Source organism: Giraffa tippelskirchi, chromosome 3, assembly GCF_054371585.1.
Source record: "Giraffa tippelskirchi isolate mGirTip1 chromosome 3, T2T-mGirTip1v1.2.pri, whole genome shotgun sequence".
NCBI classification, from domain to species: Eukaryota; Metazoa; Chordata; class Mammalia; order Artiodactyla; family Giraffidae; genus Giraffa; species Giraffa tippelskirchi.
The window spans coordinates 107,950,628-107,968,112 of record NC_137277.1 but is presented as its reverse complement, the minus strand read 5'-3'; the positions used below and the strand labels follow the sequence as shown (position 1 = coordinate 107,968,112).

The window sequence follows — 17,485 nt, the reverse complement described above, 5'->3', positions numbered from 1 at the left end:
CCTTACAGGAAGGGGTCGGTGCAACCTGAACAAACATTGCTGGATTTGAACGCTCACCGCGAACGCGTTTCAAGAGCAGGTCTCACATCCTCCCGGTTCCGTCAGCGGAACTCGGCAGACTAGCGCAGCAGGCCAGAGCGCGGAGCCGGGAAACCCCACCTGCGCTGGGAGCCAGCTCCGGTCGGCGGGAGTTTGCACACTGGGCGCTCAGGCGAACTCTCCAGGAGTTGGGTCGCGCGCTCCGGGCCAATGAGCGCGCCCCGCGGAGGGCTCGGTTACCCACCACCCCACACCCGCGCGTTGATTGGTCCCCCGGCCCGCGAGGCCGGGCTGGCCGGCTGCGGCGGCGGGCGGCGGCTAGTGCTGGGCGCTAGTGGGAGTGGCGCGCGCGCCCCCCGCCGCCCTGTCCCTCCTCGCCGCGCTCCCTCCCTAGTCTCCTCCCTTCCTCGCTCCCTCGCTCCCTCGCTCCCTCCTCGCACTCCCCGGCTCCGGCCGCGCGCTGGCGGGGCTCCGCATTGCACACTCTGGGGGCGCCGCAGTGTTCGTGGGATGGGGCAGCGGGCTGCCGCTGGCGGCCGGAATCCGCGTGCAGCCGGGGTGAGTAGAGGCTGGCTTCCCGGGAGAGCACAAAAGGAGAGGGGTTTCCTGCCAGCCGCCCGATCTACTGCGGGGCCTGGACCAATCACAGAGTGAGCAACCCTTTGCTAGGACAGTCCTTTACCCCCACACCCTCCCGGCCCACTGGTCGGCGGAGCTGAGATCCTCGCTTCTGCATCCCGCTCCGATGTTTTGCCTCCGAGTGGACAGCCCGCACTGCGCGCAGCCTGGGCAAGTCCAGAGGGGCGTGTGTGTGCGTGTGTGTAGTGCCTGCTCTCTGGGGGTGGGATAGAAATGTCAGGAGCTGCCAAGTTCAACGCTGGAGGAATCTTCCCCAAGAGTAGTTCAGCACCTTCCCAGGGCCAAGCGTGCGTCCACCAGGAACTCCAGCCGGAGGGAGAACCCCGGGCGGCGGAGTGGCAGCACCCCACATGTTGCTGCGGGGCGGGCGGGGGTGGAATGGAGATGGGGGTGGGCGGTGGCGCGGCTGCGCCCATCCAGAGCACTGCCGAAGGGGCAGTGAGATGGGGCGCTTACAGCCGTTGCGCGAATGCCCAAGGCCCTCCGATCACCCACTCGGGGGGAGTTTTGCGAGTGGGTCATTCACCCACGGAGCCAGAGCTTCGCCTGGGCTTGACTTGGCGACCTGCTTTTCTCTCCAGTAAGAACAGTTCTGTTGATTACATTTGGCTAAACAGTCTAGCCTAAAGCTCTGCTGGATCTATCTGACTCGTTCTGACTCCCCGCCGCAATCCCACTAGTTTCGCGCCCCCAGCTCCTGCCCTCGGCATGGATCCTATTCCTCTCCGCGAGGTTCCAAACTCGATGTTTGAGCGTGGTTGTATCCAGCGTGGGCCTTGGCATCTGAAGTGTCACAATGATTTGCCATTTCCTAGGGGATTCCAAAGACTTGTAATAATTTGGAGGAGGGAGTGGTGGGGGAGAGGAAAAATTGAGGAAACAGCAATGTTTAGGAGGGAATTTGTTGGTAGAATAGCGTTGACAAAAAGAATGTTAAGCTTCTCCCTCTGGTAACCTACCCAAGGTATGACCTCCAAAATTCAATTTTCTTTGTGGGAGACTAGGGAGTTTAGATTCTCCAGGGGGAAGCTTATTTCTTGTTAAATTGACTTACGGAGACATCCACTCTGTTCTGTTCTGCTCTGGCCAGCCATTTCAGATGCCTTGATATTATTAGAGCAATTCCCTTAAAGACATTACATTTTCTTTCAGTGAGAGAAACTAGAAGTAGCTCTTTAAAATTTTGGATCTGCACCTTATTTCTCTAGAAGACACTAATGGTTACTGTATATGTGCTCACGTGTACCAAGTTTGCAAAAGATATTTGTGCAATCGTCCATGAAATGGCTTAATACACATTTATGTTAAACCCATTTAAATGTAAAACATCTATCTGTTTTCAATTTTAGTTTCCACCTTGACCAAAGGCACCAGACTGAAACAGGACTTAAAAGAGCCTTCCTTGTTTAAAAAGAGATTTTGCAGGACTCTAGTCATGAGAACAAACAGTAAGCTTTCTGAGCTTGTGGCACACAAATGCTGTTAAAAATTGTGAATTAGTTTTTTGGGTTAAAAATATCAGAAGTGCTTCCAAACCAGAAAAGGTATTTACAATGCATGGGTCTACCTTTTGAAGCTGTCCACAGTCTTTATAAAATGAATGTTTATAGCACAGAATGCATAAATGGGACTGATTATAGCGAATGATGCCAAGTAAAAAGCCATACTTTGCCTCATGTTGTAAACTTCACAAGGCACACTGAGATCTACTATTAAAGTATCTGTGAGGAAGTCATATTTTCATCACCCCTGTTTTACAGGTGGAACAACTGAAGCTCTCAGAAGTTGAGTACTTTTCCAAGGTGAATAGCAGAGTTCAAGTTTTTTTCCCAAGTTCTTCCCTCCGTTGCTCCCTCTCTTCCTTCTTTCATGCTGGGCTTCCTTATTTCCTGGTTCTAATTTCTGTACCTTTTTTTTTTTTTTCTTTTTTACTATTCAACCCATAGCTACGGGATCATTATGTACCATTCTCAAAAGGCTTTACCCTGCAAAGGGCCACTTAGTTCCCACTACATGTGAGCTGATAAACATTTAGGGAGAAAGCTAATAATGGGTTTTAAGGAAATGTGTTTTTCAAAGGGGCATATTATTTTTATTAATGAGTTGTTAAATATACCAGTAATCAAAACCCTAAAGAATGATGTCCTTATGGTGTTTGCGTGCTAAGTCGCTTCTGCCGTGTCAACTCTGTGACCCCACTGGCCATAGCCCTCCAGGCTCCTCTGTCCATGGGATTCTTCCAGGCAGGAATACTGAAATGGATTGCCACGCCCTTCTCCAGGGGATCTTCCTGAACCAAGGATCAAACCTGTGGCTCTTATGTCTACTTCATTGGCAGGCAGGGTTTGTGTGTGTATGTGTGTGTGTGTGTGTATGTGTGTTTTAGTACTCCCACCCCTGGGAAGCCCTGTACTTATGTTGTGTGCTAAGTCACTTCAGTAGTGTCCTCTTCTCAACCCTATGGACTGTAGCCTGCCAGGCTCCTCTGTCCATGGGACTTCCTAGGCAAGAATACTGGAGTGGGTTGCCATGTCCTCCTCCAGGAGATCTTCCTGACACAGGGATCGAACCCATGTCTCCTTGATTGCAGGTGGATTCTTTACTGCTGAGCCACTGGGAACTTAGGGTAGTGCTTCAGAAAAATCAAGTGGCAGTGGCAGAGATGTTTGAGAAATATGTAGCTCTGCAACTCTGCAAGTAAAAACTCCTCATATGTTCAATAGACAATTACAATGAAGCTCTAATAAATGATTGTTTTGTTAGTGTCATTTGAATTTTAAAAAGAATTGAACAAAACATTACTTAAATAAACCCAGAACTACTCTGGGAGAAAAAAAACCCCACTTATCAAAAGTCCTGAAATCCTCGTTAACTAGTTCACAAATGCAACAGAAGACATTGATTAAAGAGAAATCGTGTTTTTACTTGCAGAGCTAGCAATGAGGAGCTTACAGCTATCTGCCTACATGATTATTTATTAAAAATCCATCATTTGCAGATCTTTTCTTGGACAACTGTTGCTCAGGATATATTGCATAATATATTGCATAATATTTATTAAGATGAGTAGAATTAATTTTGCTTGCATTAATGTAGACAGAAATATTTGAAGGGTCAGTTTACTAAATTAAGCCCATGAAGCGTGACAGATCCCAAGTATACTAAAAATGAGATAGCCGAAAATGAATGCAGACAAATTCTGGCAATGGATTCCCAAAATAATAATGAAAGACTCTTATATATTGTGAAATGAGAATTGTAGAAGTACCTGGCTTGCACTCTACCAAACATATACTCAGAGATATAAAAAGAGAACACAATGTAAATGAATTCTTTGCTTCTTCTTTTGCTGAATAATATTCCTATACCCAGGCTTTCTCAGGCAGTAAATGCACTGTAAATAATAGTTTGAGAAATGGCAAGTGCCGAGGATATTCTCGACCTAATCAACAGACTAGATACTAAATCTCCAAGATGGTCATCATCCAAGTGTGTTGAGCCTTAGTGTGTAAGTGACAGCTCTCCAGGGCATTGGCTGGAAGACTTGAGGGGCTCTTGTCAGGGGAGGAGTTTCAGGGAGGACCCTGGAGCCATCAAGCCAGATCCATGTCCCTATGGACAACTGTGAGATCAGTGTTCAAAGTGAACATAGATTACAGTAATACAACTTATTTTGGAGAAAGGGGAAATCATGTGTTAGAGTTTAAGAAGGGAATATATTTGTAGCTAAAGTGTTGCAGAAAGGGTATATGTTTTTAAGCTTTCAGAAAGCTTGACTGGATTTCAAATCCCGGTTCTCTCCCTATTCATGACTTTTTTGTTTGGCCAAGAAACAAGAAACAAACTGGAGATAAATAGACACTTTTCTGAGTGGACAGGTAGGCTCTTCTGGGAACTAGTTTGGGGATGGTTTTATTTTAACTTTTATAAATGTCTACAGATGGTACGTAGTTCTTACGAGTAAGTGAAAACTATGCTGATAAAGTTGAACCATAGGAATAATTTAAAAGACAACCTAAATGGGAAGAAAAATAATAGAAGATTAAAGTCAAAACAGAAGACTGAAGATAAGTATACTTGGGAAAAGCAATCCCAAGCACATTTGTAGGAGATGGTTTTGAATTCCATTCCCGTCAGCAGTCAAAATAGCTGGATAATATTCTCACAGCTCTCTTTTAAAAGATATGTCCACCAAGTTAAAGTCAATGTTAAGAGAAGGATATAAAATTTTATATTAGTGTGGTACTATTAAAAATGTGTAGTTGAGTAAGTTTGTATAAATTCTCTGTACTTATCTGTTCATCTTTCTATATAGAAAGAAATGCATCAGTACATTAATAGTAACTGTCTCTGGGTATTATGAGATTATAGGGCTTCCCTGGTGACTCAGGCAGTAAAGAATCTGCCTACAATGCAGGAGACCCAGGTTTGATCCCTGGGTTGGGAAGATCCCCTGGAGAAGGGAATGACTACCCACTCCAGTATTCTTCATGCAGAATTCCATGGACAGAGGAGCCTGGCAGACTACAGTCCATGGGGCCACAAAGAGTCAGACATGACTGAGCAACTAACAGTACACTACTAGTGTGTATGAGATTAAAAGTGTTTTTATTGTCTTCTTTTACTTAAGTACTTTCCAGATTTTCTTCAATGAACATGTATTGCTCTTAGTAAAAAAGTATTATGAAAATAAGATATAGTGTTGTAACCTCAGATTTTGTATAGTCTTAAGAAAGGCTCATCTGATTATCATTTTTATGTCTTCTGCAAATCTGTAGTTGAAAAAATTGCCCCTATTTTCCCCGTGAACTCCCTATATATGAAAGGCAGCAAGTTTAAATATACTTTTTTTTTGTATTTGGTACTAAGAAAAAGTATGACTGAAGATGAACACTGTGCTTTCTTTAGATAGTGAGAACTGGGAAATGAAAAGGCGTTCCATTTTTGCCATAATTATCAGGATATGAGGAGAAGGACAGGGCGACCCACTCCAGTATTCTTGCCTGGAGACTTCCGTGGATTAGAGGAGCCTGGTGGGCTACAGTCCATGGGGTTGCAAAGAGTCGGACACGGCTAAAGAGACTTGGCACACACGCAGGCACACTATCCTCTTCCCTGCGAGAAGGAAATGGCAACCCACTCCAGTATTCTTGCCTGGGAAATCCTATGGACAAAGGAGCCTGGCAGGTTACAGTCCATGGGGTTGCAAAGAGTCAGACACGACTTAGCGACTACACCACCCACCACCGTCAGGATATGACGAACCAAGTTAATGGAAGCTGATATCTCTTGTAACAATTGTGTTGACAAAGCTTCCAAGATCCCATAAGGGATGTGCCCAGTTTCCAGAATCGTGGCCCTCAAAGAAGCCCAACGTATAATGTCCTCATTAGATAATTTTAGTTTTCTCTCAGTCTACTCATAATATATAACCGGTGACTAGTTACCATGAATAAGTAGGCTAATTGACGTTTGTACCTTCTTGAGGTTGCTGCAAAGGAAGAGCTAGACAGATACCAGAAGTCAAATTCTCATTCACACAGTTACAAATACAGTGAACTTGGATTATTTTTCATGAAAATAAAAAGCGAGAACACATCTGTTGGTATTTGAAAGCAAGGGCGTTCAGACAGGAAGTAATAAGCTCAAAGACTATGTGTTAATAATACCTCTATCTCCTGTCCTACATCCCACTCACTCTTCCTTACTCTCTCTTTCACCAAGAGAGGATGAAGGCTAAAATTAAAAATAGACTCCAAAAAAACATTGAGGTGTATGCATAAATGATTACAACATAATGGACTGTTGGCAAAACAGAAGCATTACAGAAGCATTTGGTGTGAAATCTTCATACTTTCATAGCCCCTTTAAAAGCCATGGTTATAAGAATTCTTAAAGCCAAGACTGTCCTATGTCTGACATTTAAAAAAAACCATAAATGTTACTTGAATTATCAAAACAAGTATCTCTAAGCATTCTAAATGATTAAATACAATACAGTTAATGTATCTGGGCAGTAGTATTTGGGGTGAACATTTTCAAAAATATATTGCTTAATATTTTTATGCTCTAAAAAGCAGGATAAATAAAGATTGCATTGTTCTTATCTTATTTCCCTCCTTAAAAAGTACCAAATAGTATATAAACTATCAAATGTACACATTGTTTCCATCACGAAGTCTAGAAATACTTGCTTCTTTATGCCATTAAAGCAATTTAGATAATATATACACTTACTTGCACTTACAATAATAGCATTTATTACTCTACTTTTTATTTGTATGGCTTTTCATCTACAGGACTCTACCTGCTTATGAGGGATTATTGTTAGTTTTCCACTGGCAGAGAGAGCAGTGTAGAACAACCTTAGAAGCCAGGAATCTCCCATGTTGTAATTCCAGCCCCACCAGTTGCCACACCTTAGGCAAGTGTGTCCTTAGGCAAACTATATCGTTTCCTCCAATTTAACTGGTTACTATTAACTAGCTGACTGACCTTTAGCAAGTTAGGCACCCAGTGTCTGGGCTTCCTTTGCTTCAACTATAAAATCAAGGGGTTGCACTAATTAAATTCCCAGGTGAGTAGGAACCAACATATATTTTTTGACATTTAAAACTACCAAGTAATACTGATATAATAAAACTGTGACTTAATATTGGTATTTAGAAGAAACTAAGTTAACAAGACAGAGTTCTTGGAGATCTGTAATAAGAAATTTAAAACATCTAGCGTATCTCCCTGGAATTTGTTCTTTTCTTACTATGTAGATCCTCCTTGTTCTTTGACTTGATTATCCATGTAGAATACATTTAATTTCTTAGAATTTTTTTATCTTAAATATAGAAAAGTTGACTTTCAAGTGTTCTAAAAATATTAACTCTTAAAAATACTGACTTTAATAGAAGTAATATTCTGTATTTATGTAGGGTCTTTCCATACAAGATCAAAGGAATGGTATTAGAAATACATGGTTTTTCTTTTATGTATAACTTCATAGAAAGATTTTCCTTTATGGAATTCTTTTAATTCATATTCCCAGTCACCCAACTGAATGAATCCACAGAAACTTTTGTAGCAATTCTAACTTGTTCTTGGTCAGACAAGTCCTAGGTCAGGAGTGTCGTTTCATCCATTATTTCCCAACTGACAATTCTTTTTAATTCTTCAAGGCCTAGTTCAAATGCAGTCCTCCCACAGAAGTCTTTTCTCTTGATTTACATCAGTGTACATTTTTCTCTTTTACTTATACCTGTATTTCATAATAGCATACTGATTTTTACATCCTAGCTGATTATATACATCATGTCTTATTTCTGTTGAATGCTTGCATGAGTACATTGTCTTGCGCAGAGTAAGCCTTCAATGAATATGTTGAATAGACTTACTGCTTTCATAGAGAAAAAGCTATAAAGTTTAGGGATGGGCTGGAGGGTAGGGAGGAGGTGGAGGGGGAATTGCAGAAGATTGATTCAGACAGAAAAGACAGGTTGTGGTTTTGTGTGTGCTGTATGTGCTCAGTCATGCCTGACTCTTCGCAAGCCCACGGACCATAGCCGATCAGGCTCCTCTGTCTGTGGAATTTTCCAGGCAAGAATACTGGAGGGGGTTGCCATTTCCTACTCCAGGGGATCTTCCCAACCCAGGGATTGAACCAGCATCCCTTGAGTCTCCTGCATTGGCAGGTGGGTTCTTTACCACTAATGCCACCTGAGAGGCCTCTTTTGGCTTTGTAGTTTATGACAATTGCCATGTACCTTTAGTCCCTGAATGTCTACCAATAGCAAACAAATACTGCCAACTGTGACTGTTCTCCTCAAAGACCCTTCCTTGCTTTTGTTTCCTAGGAATACACTCTAGGTATTGAGGGTCTTTACAGAACAGACTCTAAGCCATCAATCACTGTGACCAGGACTTGGGAAAATTAGATAAGCCATCTGCTCACCTGAAAATAAAAAGCTGGCTATTTCACACTTTCATACTAAGCTGTACCATGCTTTTTAGAAGTGTATAGAATTAATTTCTGCTAAACAGAAAACAACAGAAAAGTTCAAGGAAGAAAATAATCATTTCTTGTCAGTCACATTTAATATTCATATCTAATTTCTTACAACCTTATTAGCATTCTTTTTCTCTAGGTTACATGGTGGCTACCTAGCTATATGTATCTAGCATATGTTCAGTGTGTTTGATCTTTATCCTTAATAGAATAAAACAGAAGACAATATATCAAACTTGCCATATGTAGGTAAAGATATACAAAATCCTTCTTAGCTGTTGAAAACTCTTTGAATGAGTTTTCAACACATAATTAGGGCTGATGCTTTTTAAATAGAGAACCAGACAAGGCTAGATCTGTTTACTCTCTAATAGCCAGGGTTCTTCTTCCTGTACCATTGTCATATGTTGGAATCACAGCCAGCTGACTTAAAATGTTGTTTTAGGTCCGTCTAGTCAAAGCTATGATTTTTCTAGTAGTCATGAGTGGATGTGAGAGTTGGACTATAAAGAAAGCTAAGTGCCGAAGAATTGATACTTTTGAACTGTGGTGTTGGAGAAGACTCTTGAGAGTCCCTTGGACTGCAAGGAGATCCAACCAGTCCATCCTAAAGGAACTCAGTCCTGAATATTCATTGGAAGGACTGATGTTGAAGCTGAAACTCCAATACTTTGGCCACCTAATGCAAAGAGCTGATTCATTGGAAAAGACCCCGATGTTGGGAAAGATTGAAGGCAGGAGGAGAAGGGGATGACAGAGGATGAGATGGTTGGATGGCACCAGTGACTCAATGGACATGAATTTGAGTAAACTCTGGGAGTTGGTGATGGACAGGGAGGCCTGGTATGTTGCAGTCCATGGGGTCGCAAAGAGTCGGACACCACTGAGCGACTGAACTGAGGTGAGATGTGGCTGGATTAGCATCAATTCCACCCTGTTCTGAGAAACAACTCAGGGTTCATTTTCTACTGCTGCCAATAGTGTTATTCTTTGGTAGAACCAAACCAGACAAGTAAAAATCAACAGGATTCAAAAAATGTTTTTCCCATCAAAGCTGTTCAGAAGCTCAGCTTTCTAAATGACAGGCAATGTGTATCCTATAATGGAATAGCAGTTTAAAGAGAGGTACTGTTTGTAATGGTACTTTCTTAGCTTGGAAACTGTGTCATAGAGACCATTGTTAAAGGGGGTAATTTTCAGCTAGGTTAAACAAATTTAAGAAATGTTGTATGCTGTAGCACCTACAAGACATTGTAGGCAAATGGATAAACTCATTTCCTACAGCTTCTGGGCAGTTTTGACATTGCACGAGGGCTTCAGATCTCTCCTGGAACAGTGTACTGAATAAGGCTGAACATGGGAAATGGGAAGCAGAAAAAGAGTACAGAAAAGAAGGAGCTGGAGAACTTACAATAAGGAAAGGATCACCTACTTTATAACCAATTGAAGAAAGCTTTCCAGCCCTATCTCATTCCAATCTCATCCGGGGAAGCCCTAAAATAAACAGAAATAAAATTGAAAAGAGCCACACAGTTCTGTCTGCCTTAGGTTATCTTGTGTTCCTACCGCATCCTCCATTAGGGCAATTCTCGTGCTGAGTCACAGTCTCAACTCTAGAGTCTAAAAGATCACTGTTAAAAGGCTTCCCTGAGGATTTCTCTGGTGGTTCAGTGGTTAAAACTCTGCGCTTGTAATACAGGGGGCACAGGTTTGATCTCTGCTCTGGGAATGAAGATCTCACTTGTTGCAAGGCACGGCCATAAAAACAAAAATGGCTTCCCTGAGGGGAAGCACGTGTTGGCCAATCAATGAATCCAGCATATTGGTCAAATAGGCAAGTAAAAGTTGAGGGAATCAAAGGGTTCAAGGTGATTGAGACAGAGATACAGAAGAGACAATGATTTTGTGGTGAGGTATGGGTGGAAACAAAAATATGTTGGGATCTTCACTTATTTCCCGCTTTTAACTTAAGCTCTCATCTGGCTATTTGCTGAATTATCAACCACTAATTCCTTCCTGTCAAGGCTCTGGTTTTTCCAGTAGACATGTATGGATGTGAGAGTTGGACTATAAAGACTGAATGCCGAAGAATTGATGCTTTTGAACTGTGGTGTTGGAGAAGACTCTTGAGAGTCCCTTGGACTGCAAGGAGATCCAACCAGTCCATACTAAAGGAAATCTGTCCTGGGTGTTCATTGGAAGGACTGATGCTGAAGCTGAAACTCCAATATTTTGGCCACCTGATGTGAAGAGCTGACGCATTTGAAAAGACCCTGATGTTGGGAAAGATTGAAAGCAGGAGGAGAAGGGGACGACAGAGGATGAGATGGTTAGATGGCATCACGGACTCAATCGACACAAGTTTGAGTAAACTCTGGGAGTTGGTGATGGACAGGGAGGCCTGGCGTGCTGTGGTTCATGGGATCACAAAGAGTCGGACATGACTGAGTGACTGAACTGAACTGAATTCCTTCCTGAATTTTGGCCAAGCCAGTTAACTTCTTTGAACGTCTCTTTTCTCATTGGTAAAATGATTGTACATGCACTTCTAGAGCAGGGTCTGCAGGAAGAGATACTGGTTCCTTGGGATGTCTGGGAATGGGGGGAAGTACAATGGTCAAAAATGTTTGGGATACAATGGGTTAACTGCCTTTCATCTGCAAGACTTTTCAGAACTTTTAGTAAGTGAATGATCATTCTACATACCTGAAAGGAGGTATACTCTTCAGTGAATCCCTAAGCTGTTTGCCAATGGAACCCATTTAGAAGGTGCATCTTTTGAGTCAGCAGTGTTCTGTGCAACACCAAATACTGGGCTAGCTGTTGCCTCAGTTTTAAATTCTGTGAATGTACAGCTATGTAGTATGTCTGTCTTTCTGTTTCTTTTCTAGCTAACTCCTTGCCTCTCATCTTGAAGAATTTTTGTGTTGTATAAACCTTTTGATCAAAAATGTACTCTGCTAGAAAAATCCCTACATCTACTTTAAGATCACATTGAGACAGTGCAAACCTGCAAGCCGTGCACTTTCCCCAAATTTGTATATTTTAGATGACATAAAGTCACAGGCAGTCAGAACACTAATAACAAATTCCCCCAGTACCCATACCCTAACAAAAATACTGAAATGTTTATTAATAGAGAAGAATAGAGAGGGGATAATATTTCACAAAAGAACAATTTATAAAAGACCCAGATTTCATCCTGGCAGAGGCATTTCTGAGCAAAGCAGTGCAATTAATCTCAGAGTTGTAGCATAAAGATGAAATGATGAATACTGAAGGTACACAAAATGTGCACTGTCCTTCCCCTCCTCTTCAGGATTACAGGCGACGTCTAACACACCTCTCCTCACCAGCACCAGTCTTGGACTTTCTATTTGGCTCCTGCCAGATTCCTCCTTTGCTGGATGAGGAGCTGGTAAAAGGTAGGGTGATTTGGGTAGGCAGAGGCGGCAGGAGTACAGAGTGCAGCATAGCTGGGTCTGGATCCTTGTGCTGAGGTAACTCGCCTTTCAGAGGTTGTTAGTGGTCGGGGCTAGTAGGGGGAAACAAGACTTAATTCTGGGTTAGAAAGAAGTAATAAGGATTCACAATGTTTTATTTTATTGTTTTCATTTTGTCATCATTGCACTTTGTGAATTCTCTGAAATTAGAATTAATCCAAACCTCTACGGGTAACCCACAGCAGACAACTTTCAGTGGGCTCTGAATTTAGTTTTCTTTCTGTGTTTTTAAAGAAATAATTTATTAGATAATGTTAAGATACAAAAGCCAAAATAGGATAATAATTTCTCTTTTACAATTAAATTTACATGTGGCACTCTTTCTAAAGTTCGGTTGTCTATCCTCCACCCTTACTTAAAAATTTTAAGAATATTTGTCAAATGTTCTGTTATTTGAATTCAGGTTTATCTCTGATGAAACATCAATATTCCTATTTAGTTTTTCTTGTCTTGTTAAAAGAATTGGAATTAGTTTTATGCATTTAATTATATTTTTAAACTCTAAATTGAGGTTTGAAATCTGGTAAAGAATTTCTAACTATATTTTTCCCAAGTGATAATATACATATTATGATATTGGCTTGACTCATAAGACTCGTGTTTCCTCACCTTTTTGAGTTGTCTCAGTGAGGATTCCAAGTGGCACTGTGCCTAGGTTTTTTAATTCAGCTTTCTCATATTTAGAAGCTGTCTTTTCTCTTCCCTTAAACATTTGAGCAGCACTTTAGTTCATTGCACATTGCAAGCACTGGCACAAACTAGATGCTCAGCAGATATCTAATGAGAAAGAGTCTCCCTACTCTATCAGTGTTTGCTGAATAAATAAAACAGATTAGTTAATGAGCAATGCTTCCTGTAACTGTCACCACTGTCATGCCAGTAATGTAACCATTACCTACTATACAGGCTGTTTTTCTTAACAATTAAAAGTAAATTTTTTATAACCTGCCAACATAATGCTAATTAGTGTTTAATGTTCATTTTCCTGTTTCAGAAGATACACAGATAAAAGAATTCTACTTAAAAAGCTTTGTACAGGTTTCACCAAGCTAAACAGATGTAGTTGGTTCTGTACTGCAGCAGCTCAATGAAGTTTGGAGGAGACCTGAGTCTCCTCCCATAGGAATGAGATGCTCTCTGCGGGACTGAACCCAAAGACCTTCAAACCACTGAGTAGGGTTTGTTTTGGTGTGCTACAGCATTTCCCCTTTGGAATGCTCAGTCAGTTTAGGTATGCTGATTTCCATAAAGCTTTTGGCATAAAGTTTGAGTCATCGTTTGTGAAAAAGAATCTCATTTGCATTGGGTCTGTACTTGATTGTTGATATTGTATAGGCTGTGGATGTGTGGAAAGACTAGGCATTTTTTAGACTTCTTGACTAGTAAGTCTCCTTTATTAAAGATTAGTTGTTTGAAAAAGAAAACAGACTCACAGATACAGAGAAAAAATACTAGCGGTTACCAGTGGAGAGAAGGAATGGGGGAGGGGCAAGACAGGGGTAGGGAATGAAGAGGTACAAACTATTATGTATAAAATAAATAAGCATAGTCAAGGCTGTGGTTTTTCCACTAGTCATGTATGGATGTGAGAGTTGGACTATAAAGAAAGCTGAGCACTGAAGAATTGATGCTTTTGAACTGTGGTGTTAGAGAAGACTCTTGAGAGTCCCTTGGACTGCAAGGAGATCCAACCAGTCCATCCTAAAGGAAATCAATCCTGAATATTCATTGGAAGGACTGATGCTGAGGCTGAAACTCCAATACTTTGGCCACCTGCTGCAAAGAGCTGGCTCATTGGAAAAGACCCTGACGCTTGGAAAGTTTGAAGGTGGGAGGAGAAGGGGACTACAGAGGATGAGATGGTTGGATGGCATCACGTACTCAATGGACATGAGTTTGAGTAAACTCCAGGAGTTGGTGATGGACAGGGAGGCCTGGTGTGCTGCGGTCCATGGGGTTGCAAAAAGTCGGACACGACTAAGTGACTGAACTGAACTGAAATAAACTACAAGGTTATATTTTTCAACACAGGGAATATTTTATAATAACCATAATGCAGTATAACTTTTAAAAATTACAAATCACTCACTATGTTGTACACCTGTAACATATATTGTACATCAACTATACCTCAATAAAGAGAAGAAACGAGAGAGTATATATCCTTCTCTTTTGAAACAGGATTGGGAGAAAGCTCCTCCTTTCTCTGTTGCATTCCTCCAATACCTGTAATTCCCTAACAGTTTGTCTAGGACATTACCAAAAACATGACTTGGCAAAGTGGAGTTGATTTATTAAAAGCACCTGTTTATTTTAATAATCAAGCTAATGACGAAAGAACTCAAATGACTTGTTGGGGGCTTGGTATAGAAGTTGATTTTATTTGCTGTAATTTACCCAACAAATGACAGTATTAAGGCTCCCTTTCCCATCATTTTTTGGGCAGGTGTTTGTGTCATTTGTGGGGCAGCACTTAAGAAATGGTCTCTTATTGGTGACTTTGAGAATTGTTCACACTTGAATAGATTATAAACTTAAGTTTAAATCATGTTGAAATCATTAAAAAATAGTTACATTGTTTAATATTACATCAACACTGTCTACATTTAACAAGTGCAAAAATTTGAATGACTAAATGTTTTATACTTGCCAATGCAAACATGGTGATAATCAGGCAACTAGTACTTCTTTTCTGGGCCCTACCCCAGATATAAACAGAAAGGGTAAGATAGGGCAACTGTCTTCATGGAACTCAGGATGTCTTCTCTCTCTGTCTCTTTAAATATTTGAGAAACAACTCATGCCAATTACAGTTCACAGTGAAAACACAATAATGAGTGAAATAAGGAAAAGTCTCTAGGGATAAAGCAGTAAATAACTCTCATGAAAATCCCTGTCTTCATAGATCTTACATTCTAGAGGGTTGGGGCAGAAGATAAGGACATAAATAAAAAAATATGCAGCATGCCAGATGATGCTAAGTGATATGGAGAAACTAAAGTGGAGGGAGGGAGAAAGTATGTCAGAGGTGAACTGGAGGCAGTTGGTAACTTTAAGTTTGGTGGCCATAGAGGCCCCACTAAGAAGGTGTCACATGAGCATCTGGACTAGGTAAGGGAGAGAGCCTCAGGGACCTCTGCAGGAAGGGCCTTCCAGGCAGAAATGCAAAGGTGCTATTTTGGCATCATGAAGTCACTGGCTCTCAAAACAGCAAGAGACCAATGGTGAGAGTGGAATAAGCCAGGGACAGAGTGGTATAAGGTCAAAGACATAAGAGGGCAGCCCTTGCATCAGGCAGAGTCTTAGAAGATGTTTTCCTCCTTCTCTCTCTCCTTTTCTTTCTTTCTTTGGACTGAGAGAGTTGGGCCATTGGAAGAATTTCCACCAAGGAATGACCTGATTAAATGTATGATTAGGAAGGAGGGGACAAGGCTGAGGGAGGCTATTGCAGCAATCCAGATGACTTTGGTTTAGATCCAAAATGGAGTAGAGGTTGCAGTGGAGGTGGTGAAAGGGGGCATCCTTTGTTTGAAAAGAATGCAGGAGATAGGATTTACTGAAAGGTAGGGTGTGCGGCATGAGTGAGGAAGCCGAGTCAAAGATGGATCCAAGGTTTGGGATCAGAGAACTGAAAGGGTAGGGTTGTCAAGTACTGAGATGGGAAGGCAGAGGAGGAGCAGATTTGCAAGAGGAGCCCATCACCGAGAGACACCTTACATTTGAGATGCTTATCAGGCTTCCATGTGGAGACAGTGAGTTGGTGGTTGGGAATATGACTATGAGTTCAGGAGAGAGATCTAGGCTGAAGATATAATTGGGGGGCTTCACTCTCTCTGTAAAAGCCAGGAAAGGGGAGCTAACCCATATGGGTGAGGAGATCAGATTGGTCTGTCAGGGCAGAATGAGGATAATTAAGTGACCATTATAAGGTTCTTTATTTTTTTTTTGCTACACCTACTGAGAGGAGTGAGGAATATGTGGGCCAGAAGAGATGAAGCAACTTTCATGGAAAGTGTGAGAATGGAACTGGTCTTTGCAAACAGATGATATTTGGAGGATTAGAAATAATGAAGGGAGGGCATTTGGTTAAAAGGTAAGAGAATTAAACACTTGCCCTTTAGCGAGAAGGTAGTAAAGGGAAACTTACCAAGATCAGGGTAGAATTTTCTCACTAGTGGGAGGGGTGAGACTTACAGTCGGTATTCCGTCTATTTCCCAGGACCACGATATGGACACGAGAGAGTCTTGAGCCTCATTAAAATCTTGAGTGTTTCTTGACACTTAAGCAACAGCTTCTTCCCCTTATCCTTGCAGCTGTTGCTGTCTTATATTTTGAGTAACTTGAAACTGACATGTGGGGAATTTTAAGTACATATGTTATCAAAACAGATGTTTCACAGACTTTATAGACTGTCGGGAGGTCAGCTCATCTTTCAAAAGGCAGCTTGGAATCTGAATTTAGTTTCTCTCATAATTTTATGTTCTCCAAAGTCACTGTGTGGGAAATTTTAAATTTATTAGCAACTTTCTCTTGTTCTTGCATCTTAGATAGCAATTTCAGTAAGTTGGAAAAAATTGTATGCTGCGTTACGTAGAGGCAGATATTGAATGACTTTACTTGCCTGGTGATAAATCTAAGGCTTGTAAGTATTTTAATGCTTTCATTGGAACTTTGGAGTCATGTTTTATAAAGGAAAAAAATAGAACTCTGCCTTCTTTTTTGATGCAAAATGATAATTAAAACAAAAGTGATCATAAAATAATACAAAGAATGCCAACTTCAGAACAAATGGTGAGAAAAATTTTGCCTCTTGTTCCCTCTCTTTCTACTTTTTACTAGAATCTAGGTGAGGATCAAATCTCATTTTTATTCTGGGTAAAAGTTTCTCATGAAGTTGGGAAAGCTGAGGACTTTGGCAGAACTCCCTGAGGTAAGAGCAAGTTATGCATTTTTTAGTTCATTTCACTTAAAGAATGCCTTTAAAACACCGTGGTGTTAGTGGTTTGGCATAACCAGGTGTGACATTTCTGTATCCCCACTTTTTCTTTGGGTTTCAGGGAGGTACAGAGCAGAGCTCCAGCAGACTGTGACAGTTCATGAAGCCCCGTAGGTGTTTGGTGGCTAAGACAATAAAGAATCTTCTGGCAATGTGGGAGACCCAGGTTCAGTCCCTGGGTCAGAAAGATCCCCTGGAGAAGGGAACGGCAACCCACTCCAATATTCTTGCCTGGAGAATTCCATGGACAGAGGAGCCTGGAGAGGTACAGTCCCTGGGGTCACAGAGAGTCAGACACAACTGAGCAACTA

General features: G+C 41.4%; 1 protein-coding gene across 22 annotated transcripts in view; it reads left to right on the top strand.

Moving 5' to 3' along the window:
- Positions 1-319: 319 nt before the first annotated feature.
- LYPD6 (LY6/PLAUR domain containing 6) overlaps positions 320-17,485 on the top strand; it is a 131,770-nt gene continuing 114,604 nt past the window's right edge. For 2 of the 22 annotated variants that reach the window (XM_081582968.1, XM_081582954.1), the window contains exons 1-2: positions 349-597; positions 17,018-17,108. The gene's annotated coding sequence lies outside the window, so the exon portion shown is untranslated. Of the gene's footprint in view, positions 598-691; positions 833-1,519; positions 1,643-2,027; positions 2,127-2,438; positions 2,481-17,017; positions 17,109-17,485 lie in introns of those variants that run through there. The other 20 variants (XM_081582960.1, XM_081582972.1, XM_081582974.1 and 17 more) reach the window with 20 other exon arrangements.